The sequence below is a fragment of the Schistocerca gregaria genome, chromosome 6 (genome assembly GCF_023897955.1).
Source record: "Schistocerca gregaria isolate iqSchGreg1 chromosome 6, iqSchGreg1.2, whole genome shotgun sequence".
Classification (NCBI taxonomy): Eukaryota; Metazoa; Arthropoda; class Insecta; order Orthoptera; family Acrididae; genus Schistocerca; species Schistocerca gregaria.
The window spans coordinates 1,868,092-1,882,904 of NC_064925.1; the positions used below are offsets into that span (position 1 = coordinate 1,868,092).

The 14,813-nt window shown below is 46.9% G+C and overlaps 1 protein-coding gene and 1 pseudogene across 2 annotated transcripts in view; both read left to right on the forward strand.

Moving 5' to 3' along the window:
- Nucleotides 1-14,813, forward strand: part of LOC126279038 (uncharacterized) — a 265,038-nt gene that overhangs the window by 76,001 nt on the left and 174,224 nt on the right. Inside the window, exon 1 of one of the 2 annotated variants that reach the window (XM_049979442.1) lies at nt 14,258-14,470. The exons of the other annotated variant lie outside the window; for it this stretch is intronic. The gene's annotated coding sequence lies outside the window, so the exon portion shown is untranslated. Of the gene's footprint in view, nt 1-14,257; nt 14,471-14,813 lie in introns of those variants that run through there. 2 annotated transcript variants of the gene reach the window in all.
- Nucleotides 10,221-10,338, forward strand: LOC126279207 (5S ribosomal RNA; annotated as a pseudogene).

Sequence of the window (14,813 nt, forward strand, 5' to 3'; positions counted from 1 at the left end):
GTTGCAGGGCAGACAAAGCATATTACTATCTGGAATAGGAAAGTTTTCCTCAGTACCTGCAACCAAATGAAACTAGCATAGCTGCGTCTCTTGCTTTAACGAGCAATGGAAATTTATCCGATACATCAGATGCAGTAGAAATATTTTAACAAATAAGGTATTTAAAGTAACACGTTTCCTACGTTTTCTTTAAAATATTTACATAATTGAATTTGAGCTTGTAATAACGTGCTCATCAAATAAAAACTGCGTGCAGTGTATCACAGTTACAACCAAAACTGTTAATACTTAGATGCTGATCACAAAAATCTTTCCTTCTGACAACATTACTTTCCTTTCTTGAGTTCATCTTCGGAGATCTCCAATAACTCGTCAAATTAACGTAGACATTCTCACGAATTAGAAAAAAAGTAGCACCATTATTTCTTAAGTCGTTGTACAGCGTGTGAAATAATCTGGTTGGGCATTAATAGCTATGGCGGGAAGAAGCCGCAACTTCTTTTCCTGCATTCTCGTCTACATCGAGGTGACAAAATTCATGGGATAGCGATATGCACATGTACAGATGGCAGTTGTATCGAGTATACACAGTACAAAACGGCAGTGCATTGGAGGAACTGTCATTTGTACTCAGGTGATTCGTGTGAAAAGGTCACCGACGTGATAGTGGCTGCACGACTGGAATCAGCAGCCTTTGAACGGGGAACGGGAACACCTCACCACAGACACCGCAGTGTCCGACGTCCTCCACTTAACGACCGAGAGCCGCGGCGCTTGTGTAGAGTTTTCAGTGTTAACAGACAAGCAACCCTGCGTGAAATAACCGTATAAATCAAAATGAGACGAACAACCAACGTATCCCTTAGGATAGTGCGGCGAAATTTGGCGTTAATGGCCTATGGCAGCAAACTACCGACGCGAGTGGCTTTGCTGACGGCACAGCATCACCTCCAGCGTCTCTGCTGGGCTCGTGACCATATTGGCCGGACCCTAGACAACTGCAAAACCGTGATCTGGTCGCATGACTTAAGATTTCAGTTGCTAAGAGCTGACGATGGGGTTAGAGTGTAGCGCAGACTTATCTAGTTGTCAACAAGGTACTGTGCAAGCTAGTGGTCGCTCCATAATGGTGCGGGCTGTGTTTACATGGAATGGACTGGCTCCTCTTGATGTTCGACTATTTGTAGGTCATTTGCAGCCATCCATGGACATCATTTCGCCATTTTCCCAAACAACGATGTGATTTTTGTGGATGACGATGCACTGTATCACCTGGCCGCAATTGGTCACGACTGGTTTATAGAACATTCTGGGCAGTTCGAGCCAGTGACCTGCCCACCCAGATCGTCAGACATGGGTCCCATCGAACATCTATGGGACATAATGGAGAGGTGAACTGGTGCAGAAAATCCTGGCAACGGTAACACTTCCGCGTTTATGTATGGCGGTAGAGTCAGCATGAGCCAGTATTGCTGCAGGCGACTTCCAGCGAGTTATTGAGTTCATGTCACGTCGAGTTGCTACACTAGGCCGGACAAAAGGATGTCCGACACGATATTAGGAGGTAAGCCGCCACTTTTGTCTCCTCGGCATATTTCGGCGTCGCACACAAAACAACTACTTGTTGTGGTGACGGCAGACTGGAGGAAATCCTTTGGTGTCTGCTGGCGCGCCACTGCGGCGGGGCCGCATGTGAGTGCTCGCCGAGCTACTAGCCAGCCGGTCGGTAGTCTTCCACTGCACGACACGGGCTTGACGAGGGTTATTCGAGACAAATTCCATCTGTTTCTGTGGCAATTGGAGTGCTGTGCTTCGTGACTCTCCTTCCTTGGTTAACTCTATTCGTTTTTGTTAATATTTAAGAATCTTCAGAACCGTTTTTCACTAAAAAAAAGTCTTAATAAATTAACGGGATTCACAGTGAATGAAGACGATTCAAATCGCCTCAGCTGTTTTGTAGTCCTTCACTGGGAACACTATCGGTTTCACATCTGTCTATTAAAATGCATTTTTTTAGAATAAGATTTTATAAAAAAGGGGAAATATTTTATAAAGAAGGGAAAATCATTAATCTATCAAACAGAATGTTTTTTTTTAAAAAAAGAAGGTAAACCTTTACTCACATGATAGTCATCACACAGTCGGGAAGCTAGTTGTGTAGTTAGGATGTAAATCGAAAATGTTGATCCGTTATAGGCTGTTGACAACAGTAAAATGGACATTAAGCGCCAGTAGGTGAATGTCAAACTGTACCCTTAAATAGTTACAGCTATAGCGATCCTACATGTACATTATTTTAGCAGTGAAAAAACTCTTGCCGATGTTACAACGAAAGTTTTTATTCTTATGTACCTCGCTCTTTCAAACTGTCGCAAGTGAACTTAGCAACGCTGTGAGTAGTGTCAAATTCCAAAGAGTCAACAGCGTCCGTTTCACACACATTAAACACGCTGTGTGCGGCGATTCCCACACAGCGCTCCCGCGGTAGACCGGAGCTTCTGGAATATGTGGATATTTGTACTGCACGCATCGACAGGCCCTGGTGCAAACTACCGGCTTTTTCTGGCGTTTCTTCTGGTTCTGCTTGCCATGTTGAGGGTTCCATTTCCCCTCCTTCTCCTGCCTTACCTGCAATTGCGAGGGCGGTTTTCCATTGTTTTTCTGGAACTAATTCGTTGTCTGATGCCACTATGTATGCAGGCTTCACACTTTCCCGGGATACTGTCTGTATGTTGGTCGTCTTTGCATTGTATCTGCCTACTATATTTGTCACGTCTTATGACACTGTATGGCCCTGCATACTTCGGTCGCAGAGCGGCACCTACTGCATCTATCGTCAGAATTACACGTGAGCATGAGCTGAATACTTTGTTCTCAAAAAACTTACGTTCACCGTGCCGTATTGCTGGTGATGGCCGAAGTGTCGAAATGTGGCTTTGTACTTGTTGCAGTAAGTATGGGAGAGTATTTCCTGACGGTTCTGATTGTGCCGAAAAAAATTCCGACGGCGGACGTACGGTCTCCTCATATACCATCTCTACTGTTGAAGCTCGTAAATCTTGTTTACGTACGGTGTAGAAGCCTGACAGTACTAGCGGATACGCGGAGGTCCAACTGTGTTCGTAACACATGACAGTAGCTTTCAGTGTCCTCTGCCAGCGTTCCATCATTCCGTTAATCGCTGGATAGTAGCTGGTTGTATGACGGCTGAACCCACAGAGCTTAGCCAGCTCTGGGAACAGTCAAACTGTCGCTCCTGGTCTGTTGTGACGTATGACGGGCAGCCAAAACTTTCTATCCATTATTCTAAAGAAATCTTTTCCTACTGTCTCCGCCGAGATGTCAGTGGGGGTCACTGCCTCTGCCCACCGAGTATAACGGTCGACTGTTGTCAATAAGTGTTGGCACCCTTCCGATTCTGGCAGCGGTCCTACAATATCCAAGAGAAAGTGGGAGACGCGGTCTGTTGTTACCCTTGCTTATGGACATGCCTACCTACTGTGCGTTGTTATACCACAGTTGATTTTGCCTATCTGCAGCAGTCTTTATAAATGTCCGGCCATACGAACCATTCTGTCAGCCTAATGCTCGTGCTTGCATTAGGAGGAACAAGAATATGAATTCCATGATAAACCTCTTGAAAGGAGTCTACTGGGGTACATTTATATGCGGCACCCGAATATTGTAATGATACTAAAGTAAACAAAAATGAAACTGTTATATTATAAATGATGTATGTCTCTGATGGGCTCTATGGATATGATACTGCTTCTGGTCTGAGATTGTAGTGTTTGGAGTAAGAGAGCGCTTGGCGCACAGCAGTGAGTGTGTAGCAGTCTGTGAGCGAAAGAGGATGCAGTAGGCAGTTTTTTTTTTTTTTTTTTTTTTTTTTTTTTTTTTTTTTTTTTGTGGTGTGCTCTGTAAAGCCACGAAGTGTTAGATCATAATGTAGGAATTTTCTCATACCAATATTTTGTGTACACCGCACGTAAAATAGGTAGTTGAAAATGAGTGACTTTATAGCGCAATGTAAAGTCACTGGATGAAATGTAAATTTAATTGTGACAAGAAAGGAGTACTGGATTAATATTACAAAGAAGCTTTACGAGTACAAGTATTATCGGAAATAGAAATGTGGAAGCAGAAGTCTTCTCGCAGTTAAGGTAAAGATGTTAGTTTTTTGTTTCCTTTTGCCTGCGCATTAGTGTAAATGACTTGGCTGATAATTGGTAACAGTGAGTTCTCTGTGTAATCCCAGAATGTACGTCAAGAGTTTTTATGCATAGGCTAGTTGCAGATTTCCCTCTTCTAATGTTTCTAAGATTTGTTAACACAAGTAGGCTATATGTAATTTGATGGTGTCTCTATGCCTTTTACTGATCTTAGATAATACTTGCTATAAAAATATCACTGTTTGTGGCTACGTCAGCAAAGAAAGGTTTTCGTTTAATAAAAAGGATATAATTTTCCTGAGTAGTTAATTTTCAATTATTAGAGGTTTTGAAAATCCAGACTTGACGTCGAATACAGCTTCAATATTGAAAAAATCAGTGTTAGTAATTCACTCCAAATACTACCGCCTCCCTGTTCAGGCCACATGTTTTTTTAAAGACGTTGAATTTTTCTTAAATGTTCTCATTTATCAGCCAAAAGAATTTCATGTATGTTTCAAAGTATTACGATCAGCATTGCACACATCTAAGCCTTAGCTAGTACATTTTATTCTTCTTCATGAGAGAGCAGAATATAACGCGCTCCACCGTTACTGCTTCAGAGTTAAGACAATTTTACTTATTTCTTATGTGCACAGCGACCAAAGTTATCAGTTTTGAACGAGGCCAGAGGATTCAGTATCTAAGGCGCTGAATTATTTTGCAGTGATTGTATTTCTTTATGGGTATTAGGAGCTGCATTTCCCAATCAGTTGATATAAAGTTTTGCTAACAATAACACAGAGCAAGCGCACCACCTGCAGTTACAACACGCTAAGCGGTAACTCCAGTTTTGTGCGCATCCATTCAAGCATTTCAAAAAATAAATAAATAAAAAATTTAATAACATTACAAGCTTTGCGTTATCGTTCTGGTACGACAGTTCTGGGTTTGTCTTGTGATATATCAGACCAGGTTTTTACCTTAGTCCCTACTGGCTGTACCTGTTTAAACTGCTTTCCTATCAATTCACTGTGTAAATATACTTTTAGCTGAGCATCGGTAGCCTGTGCTGTGGCCAGCTGCCTGTAATCTACCGTATAGGAGGCGACTCCGACCCAGGACCCGGGGAGGGGGGGGGGGGGGGGGGAGGGGAATCTGTCGCTACATTTTCAGCCCCTCTTATGCTTCTAACAGCAACGGCCTTGCCACAGTGGATACACGGGTTCCCGTCAGATCACCGAAGTTAAGCGCTGTCGGGCGTGGCCGACACTTCGATGGGTGACCATCGGGGCCGCCGTGCGCTGTTGCCATTTTTCGGGTTGCACTCAGCCTCGTGATGCCAACTGAGGAGCTACTCGACCAAATGGTAGCGGCTCCGGTCAGAGAAAACCATCATAGCGACCGGGGAAAGCGGTGTGCTGATCCCACGCTGCTCCTATCCGCATCCTCAGTGAGGATGACACGGCGGTCGAATGGTCCCGACGGGCCACTTGTGGCCTGAAGACGGAGTGCTTATGCTTCTAATATCTGTACTGAACTGCCCAATAAATTCAAAACGCCGAAGTTTACTTGGGAACCAATTACCCTTACGTGTCCTGAAGGCGAAATCTGCAGGTTTGTAGTCCGTATATATGATGAATGGTCTGGCTTCGATGTACGGGTGAAAGTGCCACACTGCTTTATACGCGGCTAGTCGCTCGCGGTCAAAGGCGGTCTGTGTGACTTGCGATCCCTTGAGCTTGCGGGAGAGAAAACCCAAGGGCTGCCAACAATCGTCATGCTGGTAGAGGGCAGCACCAGTTGGTTGCTGGCTGGCGTCATCTACACCTGTTGCTAAAGGTGCGTCTGCTAAAGCTGCGCTCTTTGCAGCGTGGGCTAACAAAATTGCTTTCTGCAAGCTGGCTTTTACCTGGTTGAAAGCTCCGGTGTCCACTGCTGTGGCCGCTGGCCTGTGGCGTGTTTACGTGCTAGAGGTGCTATCATTGGTGCTTGTGCCTCCGCTGCTCCTGGTAGATGCCGCCGGTAGAAATTTATGAATCCTTGGAATATTCTAAGCTGACGGAAGTCTGTCGCAGACGCTGAAACGACGCAGCCAAGGAAATTTACCTGCGTCTGACGCAGAAGAACTTTGCTTCGTTGACCACTATGCCTTAGTGTATATTCGGTCAAAGACTACTTTGAGATGTTCTTAGTGCTCTGCAGTAGTTGTGGAAAATACAAACATGTCGGCCGAGCGGTTCTAGGCGCTTCAGTTTGGAACTGCGCGACCGCTACGGTCGCAGGTTCGAATCCTGCCTGGGGCATGGATGAGTGTGATGTCCTTAGGTTAGTTAGGTTTAAGTACACTCCTGGAAATGGAAAAAAGAACACATTGACACCGGTGTGTCAGACCCACCATACTTGCTCCGGACACTGCGAGAGGGCTGTACAAGCAATGATCACACGCACGGCACAGCGGACACACCAGCAACCGCGGTGTTGGCCGTCGAATGGCGCTAGCTGCGCAGCATTTGTGCACCGCCGCCGTCAGTGTCAGCCAGTTTGCCGTGGCATACGGAGCTCCATCGCAGTCTTTAACACTGGTAGCATGCCGCGACAGCGTGGACGTGAAGCGTATGTGTAGTTGACGGACTTTGAGCGAGGGCGTATAGTGGGCATGCGGGAGGCCGGGTGGACGTACCGCCAAATTGCTCAACACGTGGGGCGTGAGGTCTCCACAGTACATCGATGTTGTCGCCAGTGGTCGGCGGAAGGTGCACGTGCCCGTCGACCTGGGAGCGGACCGCAGCGACGCACGGATGCACGCCAAGACCGTAGGATCCTACGCAGTGGCGTAGGGGACCGCACCGTCACTTCCCAGCAAATTAGGGACACTGTTGCTCCTGGGGTATCGGCGAGGACCATTCACAACCGTCTCCATGAAGCTGGGCTACGGTCCCGCACACCGTTAGGCCGTCTTCCGCTCGCGCCCCAACATCGTGCAGCCCGCCTCCAGTGGTGTCGCGACAGGCGTGAATGGAGGGACGAATGGAGAGGTGTCGTCTTCAGCGATGAGAGTCGCTTCTGCCTTGGTGCCAATGATGGTCGTATGCGTGGTTGGCGCCGTGCAGGTGAGCGCCACAATCAGGACTGCATACGACCGAGGCACACAGGGCCAACACCCGGCATCATGGTGTGGGGAGCGATCTCCTACACTGGCCGTACACCTCTGGTGATCGTCGAGGGGACACTGAATAGTGCACGGTACATCCAAACCGTCATCGAACCCATCGTTCTACCATTCCTAGACCGGCAAGGGAACTTGCTGTTCCAACAGGACAATGCACGTCCGCATGTATCCCGTGCCACCCAACGTGCTCTAGAAGGTGTAAGTCAACTACCCTGTCCAGCAAGATCTCCGGATCTGTCCCCCATTGAGCATGTTTGGGACTGGATGAAGCGTCGTCTCACGCGGTCTGCACGTCCAGCACGAACGCTGGTCCAGCTGAGGCGCCAGGTGGAAATGGCATGGCAAGCCGTTCCACAGGACTACATCCAGCATCTCTACGATCGTCTCCATGGGAGAATAGCAGCCTGCATTGCTGCGAAAGGTGGATATACACTGTACTAGTGCCGACATTGTGCATGCTCTGTTGCCTATGTCTATGTGCCTGTGGTTCTGTCAGTGTGATCATGTGATGTATCTGACCCCAGGAATGTGTCAATAAAGTTTCCCGTTCCTGGGACAATGAATTCACGGTGTTCTTATTTCAATTTCCAGGAGTGTAGTTCTAAGTTCTAGGGGACTGATGACCTCAGATGTTAAGTTCCATAGTGCTCAGAGCCATGTAAACCATTTTGAACCAACATGTCGTCCAGGTACGCAAAGCAAAAATTCAGCCGTCTAAGGAGTTCGTCCACAAAACGTTGTCACGTATGTGCAGTAGTTTTTAGTCCGAAGGGCATTCGTAAAAACTCGAACAATGCAAATGTAGTATGTCTTCATTCGTCGGTGGTATTTCGCTGTATGCCTTCTTGTAATCGATTGCGCCGAATATTGTGGATCCGCCAGTACGTTTGTGAAGTCTTTAATGTTTGGAACTGAGTATGGATCTGGGTCTGTGAGTTTGTTCAGGGCCCGACAATCCCAGTAGTGCCATCCTTTTTCTTTACTCACTGGCTATCTAACCTGCGAATGAGGCCCGTTTCTAGTATACCTTGGAACTCCGCCTTGGGTGCGGCGAAACGACCAGGAGCCAGTCTTCTCGGCCGTCGTGAGACCGGTCGTCCTGGTGTGGTCCTAATGTGGTGTACTGCGGTTTACAGCACTGCGTTTACTTGTTCTCCACTACACTAGGTGCTCACAGCCCTTCGGCCTAGAGATCCTGCGACGACCTCGCCGCCCATTTTTATCTGTCCTCTGTTGACAAATAAAAGTTGGTTCTCAGGATAGCCTCCGAGATGTGTGCCAGCCCGAAATTCGACATAACTTTTTGCCTAAATCCGAGATCCACTTGTATTTCTCGATGTCCCTACATCGCTTTGGGCGAATTGTTTCAGCTGCGACGTGAGTAGGCTTGGCTGACGCTCTTTTTTCTATGTGCCCACTGGTAATGCGCCAACGTAGGAGCCCGAATCGACGAGATAGTAGCGATCCGCCCTAATATCTCACCTACAGTCTGCGTGACACTGTTAGGAGACTGGCATTCACTTGTTGGTGTTCTGTTGGGTCGCCGAGTGCTTCAGTGCGGCGCTTTTGTTGATCTCCGCAGCCCGCTCCTCGAAACGCCGATCATACCAACATGGTGAATTCTGCCTCTTCTTATAATATTGTTGATTCTTACTTTCAGTGCTGCAGTCTGTTTCTCTCTGCTCTTTCAAGTGTTCGTACCGCCTGTTAACATCCTTTTGTCGCTATTTTCGCATAACCGTAGTCTCTCGCGTGTTACTTACCTCGTGCAAATTAATTGCGTTCTATGCGTTTGTGTTGTCTAGCGTCGCATACACTTTGTCTGCAGCCGGAATTACCGCGTCGATGTGAGTACTGCCGCAGGTAACAACAGCTGCTTGTACCTTAACTGGCAGCTATGCCATCCACCCGTGTCGCACAGTCGCGTCTGATAACTCCTCTTCACTGACGATACTTCCTAAAACGTCGCCAGAATTCTGCAGCTGCTCTGTCGCCTATCTGCTCGTTGCGCAATACTGCAATACTTTCTACAATCGTTGCTCTATGACTTTCACAACCGACTTATTATCGTTTTTTTGGCTATGTGTACTGTTGATTTCCGGTGGTTTCAGTATGACGTCGGCGATCATAGCAACACCTGTAGCGTCCAAACCGTTTACTGCTACAGCGAATTTTACGTCAGACCTAGCCTTTGTCTCCAGAAAGAATTGACTAACACTGAAAACCATAATTCCAGTTTTTCAGGCAAGAACTGTGGAGTTTCCACTTCAGTTCAAGGCTTCACTTACTCGTGTTTGTTGGCCTGTCTGTGTATTGAATCTTTGTTTTCTTTCAGCGATCGTGGGCACGTCTCCCGCTATCGTGTGTTTCTATTGCGTCTTCAACGCCGTCAAACTGCTTCTGCAAATCCTCTAGTACCGTTAACAGCTGCCGTGCGGCTTGAGCTCTATCGACTTCCTGATACGACGATACCACATGACCCTGTGTAGTCTCTGCCGCATGTGACTCTTTCTGCGTTTTCGGGGTCAAAGGTTCATCATTTTAGACAACGAAAACACTCTTGGGGATGCTACAAAGGAAGTTTTCCCTTTCACTTAACTTGCTCTTACAAACTGTTGAAAGTGAACTTAACAAGGCTAAGGGTAGCCTGCAATTCCAAAGAGTAAACGTACTGTTTCAAACACATTAAATACACTGTGTGTGATCTGTTCTTTGTGCGGCGAGTCCCACACAGCCATTAAAATTTATGGCTAAAACGTGTAAAAAATTTAAGTGTCCGCAGTATATAAGGTCTTGTGGATTGTACGAAAGTAAGTAATAGCAACCTACCAAAAGAAGTAATCCATTAAAGGATATCCACCATTAACCAAATTTGGGTGAGCCTGAAATGCATCACTGCCAACGGCCTTGCCGCAGTGGTAGCACCGGTTCCCGTCAGACCACCGAAGTTAAGCGCTGTCGGGCTGGGCTAGCACTTGGATGGGCGACCATCCGGCCTGCCGAGCGCTGTTGGCAAGCGGGGTGCACTCAGCCCTTGTGAGGCAAGCTGAGGAGCTACTTGATTGAAAATTAGCGGGTCGGGTCTCAGAAACCGACATACGGCCGGGAGAGAGGTGTGCTGACCACATGCCCCTCTGTATCCGCATCCAGTAGCGCCTATGCGCTGAGGATGACACGGCGGCCGGTCAGTAAAGTTCGGCCTTCACGGCCTGTTCGGGAGGAGTTTAGTTTAGTTTGAAATGCATTACTACTTTTGGCAGGTTGCTGTTATTTACTCTCGTAATTTTTACAAGCTTTAGCCATAATTTTTTAAATAGCTGTAACTACATTTTGTGTTAGGTCTTACCACCCCATGCATACAGTTCGACATTTACCTGCTGGTGTTTAATGTCAATTTTACTGTTGACTGCAGCCTATAATGGATTAACATTGTCGATTTACAACTAAACTATGGGACACCGTAACTTCACGATTGTGCGAGGGCTATCATGTAACGGTTGTCCTTTTGTTTAATTCTTTCAGTTAATTGACAAAAATTTTAAGAGATTTTCCTTTTTCATAAAATCTGATTCTAAAAAAATTGCATTTCAATAGACAGGGCATGACCGATGTGAAATCGGTAGTGTTCCCACTAAAGGACTACAAAACAGCTTCTTTCACTGTGGATCCCATTGATTTGTTGAGACCGTTTTAAGGGAATAACGGTTTTGGAGAATCTTAAATATTAACAATGTACTTTTTAGCTGTGGCTGATCTATGTACGAAATAGTATCTGTTTGTTACGTGTAGATTGTTGCCAGGAATTGGTAGGAGACAGCTGGAGCTGGTGTAATGACGACTGCAAGCGCTCTACTTATTCCCGTCCATTGGTCGGATATCGGAATTTTTCACAAAGTGGTTGGATTGCTATGGGCCTTGATTATTGACAATGGAGTAGTGATAAGTTTAACCGATTCTTGCGGGCCAAAGCGAGAGTAGCGACCGTTATTTAGACTGACCTGATATGCAGCAGATCCGCGAACTGACGCCAGTCCGCCAGTGAACGTTCCCGGCAATGTCTCTGGAGCTCTGTCAGGTTCGTACGTCGACAACAGTGGCAGGCTTCCGGATGGCGGTCGGGAGTGTGAGCTTCTGGCCGGTGTCGGTAAGAACGGTTCACTTCTACCGTGGAATGTTCTGCAACGAGAAGACGCAGATACTAGGAAGCAAACTAGACATTCATTCGCGTATTACGACATTTCTAGACACTGAAAAATCTCCTCTCTAGGTGTCAACGTGGATTCCGAAAACGACGATTGCCTGAAACCTGACTCGCTCTGTTTCTCCGCGAGTCCCGGAAACCAAGTGATGCAGGCACCCAGATAGATTCCGTGTATGTTATCGTCCGGAAGGCTTTCGATGCAAGACCGCACTGCTGTATAATCAACAAAATGCCAGCGTACAGAATATCAGATGAGCTGTGCGATCGGATCGAAGAGTTTTTAGCAAACAGTAAATAACATGTCGTTCTGAACGGCGATAAGTCTTCCGAAGTAAAAGTAACTTCGGACGTGGCCAAAGGGAGCGTTGTAGAACCGATACTTTTCACAAATAACAATAAACAACGTCGACAATTCCCTCGGCTTTTCGTATATGACACTGTTGTACATAGAGAAGTCGCAACGATGGAAAATTGAAGAGAAATGCAGCGAGAGCTGCAGAGGGTCGACACATGGTGCTGGGAGTAGCAACTGGTGGCCAACATAAACAAATCTGGCGCACTGCGAATACACTAGGTGATCAAAAGCATCCGGACACCCCCAAAAACATGCTTTTTCGTATTAGGTGCATTGTGGTGTCACCTACTGCCAGGTGCTCCCTGTCAGCGACCTCAGTAGTCATTCGACATCGTGAGACAGCAGACTGGGGCGCTCCCCGGAAATCACGGACTTTGAACGTGGTCAGGTGAGTGGGTGTCACTTGTACCATACGTCTGTACGCGAATTTGCACACTCCTAAGCATCCCTAGGTACACTGTTTCCGACGTGATAGTAAAGTGCAAACTTGAGGGGACACGTACAGCACAAAAGTGTACAGGCTGACCTCGTCTGTTGACTGACAGACCGCCGACAGTGGAAGAGGGTCGTAATGTGTAATTGGTAGACATCTATCCAGACCATCACACAGGAATTCGAAACTGCATCGGGATCCACTGCAAGTATTATGAAAGTTAGGCTGGAGGTGAGAAAATTTGGATTTCATGATCGAGCGGCTGCTTATAAGCCACACATCACGCCGGTAAATGCCAAACAACGCCTTGCTTGGTGTAAGGAGTGTAAACATTGGACGATTGAACAGTGGAAAAACGTTTTGTGGAGTGACGAATCACGGTACACAATGCGGCGATCCGAAGGCAGGGTGTGGGTATGGCGAATGCCCGGTGAAAGTCATCTGCCAGCGTGTGTAGAGCCAAAAGTAAAATTCGGAGGCGGTGGTGTTATGGTTTGGTCGTGTTTTTCATGGAGGGGGCTTGCACCCCTTGCTCTTTTCCGTGGAACTATCACAGCACAGGCCTACATTGATGTTTTAAGCACCTTTTTGCTTCCCACTGGTGAAGAGCAATTCGGGGATGGCGATTACATCTTTCAACAGGATCGAGCACCTCTTCATAATACACGACCTGTGGCGGAGTGTTTACACGACAGTAACATCCTTGTAATGGACTGGCCTGCACAGAGTCTTGCCCTGAATCCTATAGAACACCCTTGGTTATGCTTTGGAACGCCGACTTCGTGCCAAGCGTTACCGACCGAAATCGATACCTCTCCACAGTGTAGCACTCCGTGAAGAATGGGCTGCCATTCCCCAAGAAATTTTCCAGACCAGATTGAACGCATGCCTGCGAGAGTGGAAGCTGCCACCAAGGCGAAGGGTGTGCCAACACCATGTTGAATTCCAGCATTACCGATGGAGGGCGCCACGAACTTCTAAGTCATTTTCAGCCAGGTGTCCGGATACTTTTGATCATATAGTGTAGGTGGACAGAAAGACCTTTCGCTATGCGACTGCACGATTGCAGAACAATTACTGGTTGCAGTTACTGTCATTAAATATTGGTACGATGTGTTCGGAGCTATTTAAAGTGGAAAGAGCTCACCAAGCTAGCTGTAAGCAACGCAGATGCCAGACTGACATTCCTTGTAAGAATCTTCAGGAAGTGTAATCCACTCATCAAGGAGGTAGACTAAAAAAAAAACACGTTCCATATATGCTTCAATAGCGCCCATCAGTTTGGGATCCGTACCAGACAGGACTGATAGAGGGATCAGAGAAGATTCAAAGAAGAGCAACGTGTTCCGTCACAGGTTCGTGAAGCAAGCCGAGCCATCTCCGTTGCAGAAGCTGCAAGAGGGGCTTCCTCCCTCCATAACGGTGTGGTTTACTGCTCAGAGTTCTAGAAGTGTCAATCAATATATTGTTTCCTCCTACGTACATTCCTCGTGAAAAGACCATGGAGATAAAATCAGTGATATTAGAGTACACACGGATGCTTACCGCCAATCGTTGTTCCCGCAAGCCATACGCTACTGGAGCAGGAAAACGGAAAAGTGACATTGTTATACAAATGTCCCTTACGGAGTGTAGATGTGATTGTAGATGTGTACTGAAAATTCCCAGGCCATGCCGAAGGCTGCGAGAAAATACGTTTACTCAGTGCTACAAAGCGACGCTCGTATGTTCGAAGTGTTGAACACGCAATGCCGTAGCTTTTGACGCACCTGCGTGCAAGCACGTCTGCAAGATTTGCTCAAAGCCTGAGGATAGGCCGCGTCATTGTTGACAGATGATAAAAGTAACCCGTATAGAATGTCGGACCAGATAAAAGATATGCGGGTTCTTCCAAGTCCGGAAGGGGACCTTCAGTATCAGGTGTGCCCCGGAGCCGCCAGGGCAGCGCGTATCTGGCAAAGTTGTGCGCGCCGATTTAGTAGCTAACACAATAGCACTGACCATGGAAAGACTGAGCTTTCTAGTAACAAGGTACGACGTTGGGTAGTGGTGAAGCTGCTACGCTTACATTCCTGAAGTAAGGGGTTCACATCCCCGTCACTGTGCCCAGATGTAGATTTTGGATGCTGTCATTGTCGGAGTCCAACAGTAACAAATGGTGAGATCCTCAATTTTTAACTCCTCACAGGCGTCCGGTGGATGCTGCCTACTGTACGAGGACCACTTAGGAAGAAATCGCAGAACACTTCCTCTAAAATTTATGAATCCTTCCGTAGCTGCTGGGGCACATACATCTTACCAAAGGAACCTTCTTTTGAGCGTTCTGACATCTATGACTGCCAACTGCTGTCATCTAGCGAGAAGCCTCCTGAACTCAGAGGAAAATACTAAGGACAATGGGAGGAATGTTGTCAGTCGTCAGAAGATGGTTCAAATGGCTCTGAGCACTATGGGACTTAACTTCTGAGGTCATCATTCCCCTAGAACTTAGAACTACTTAA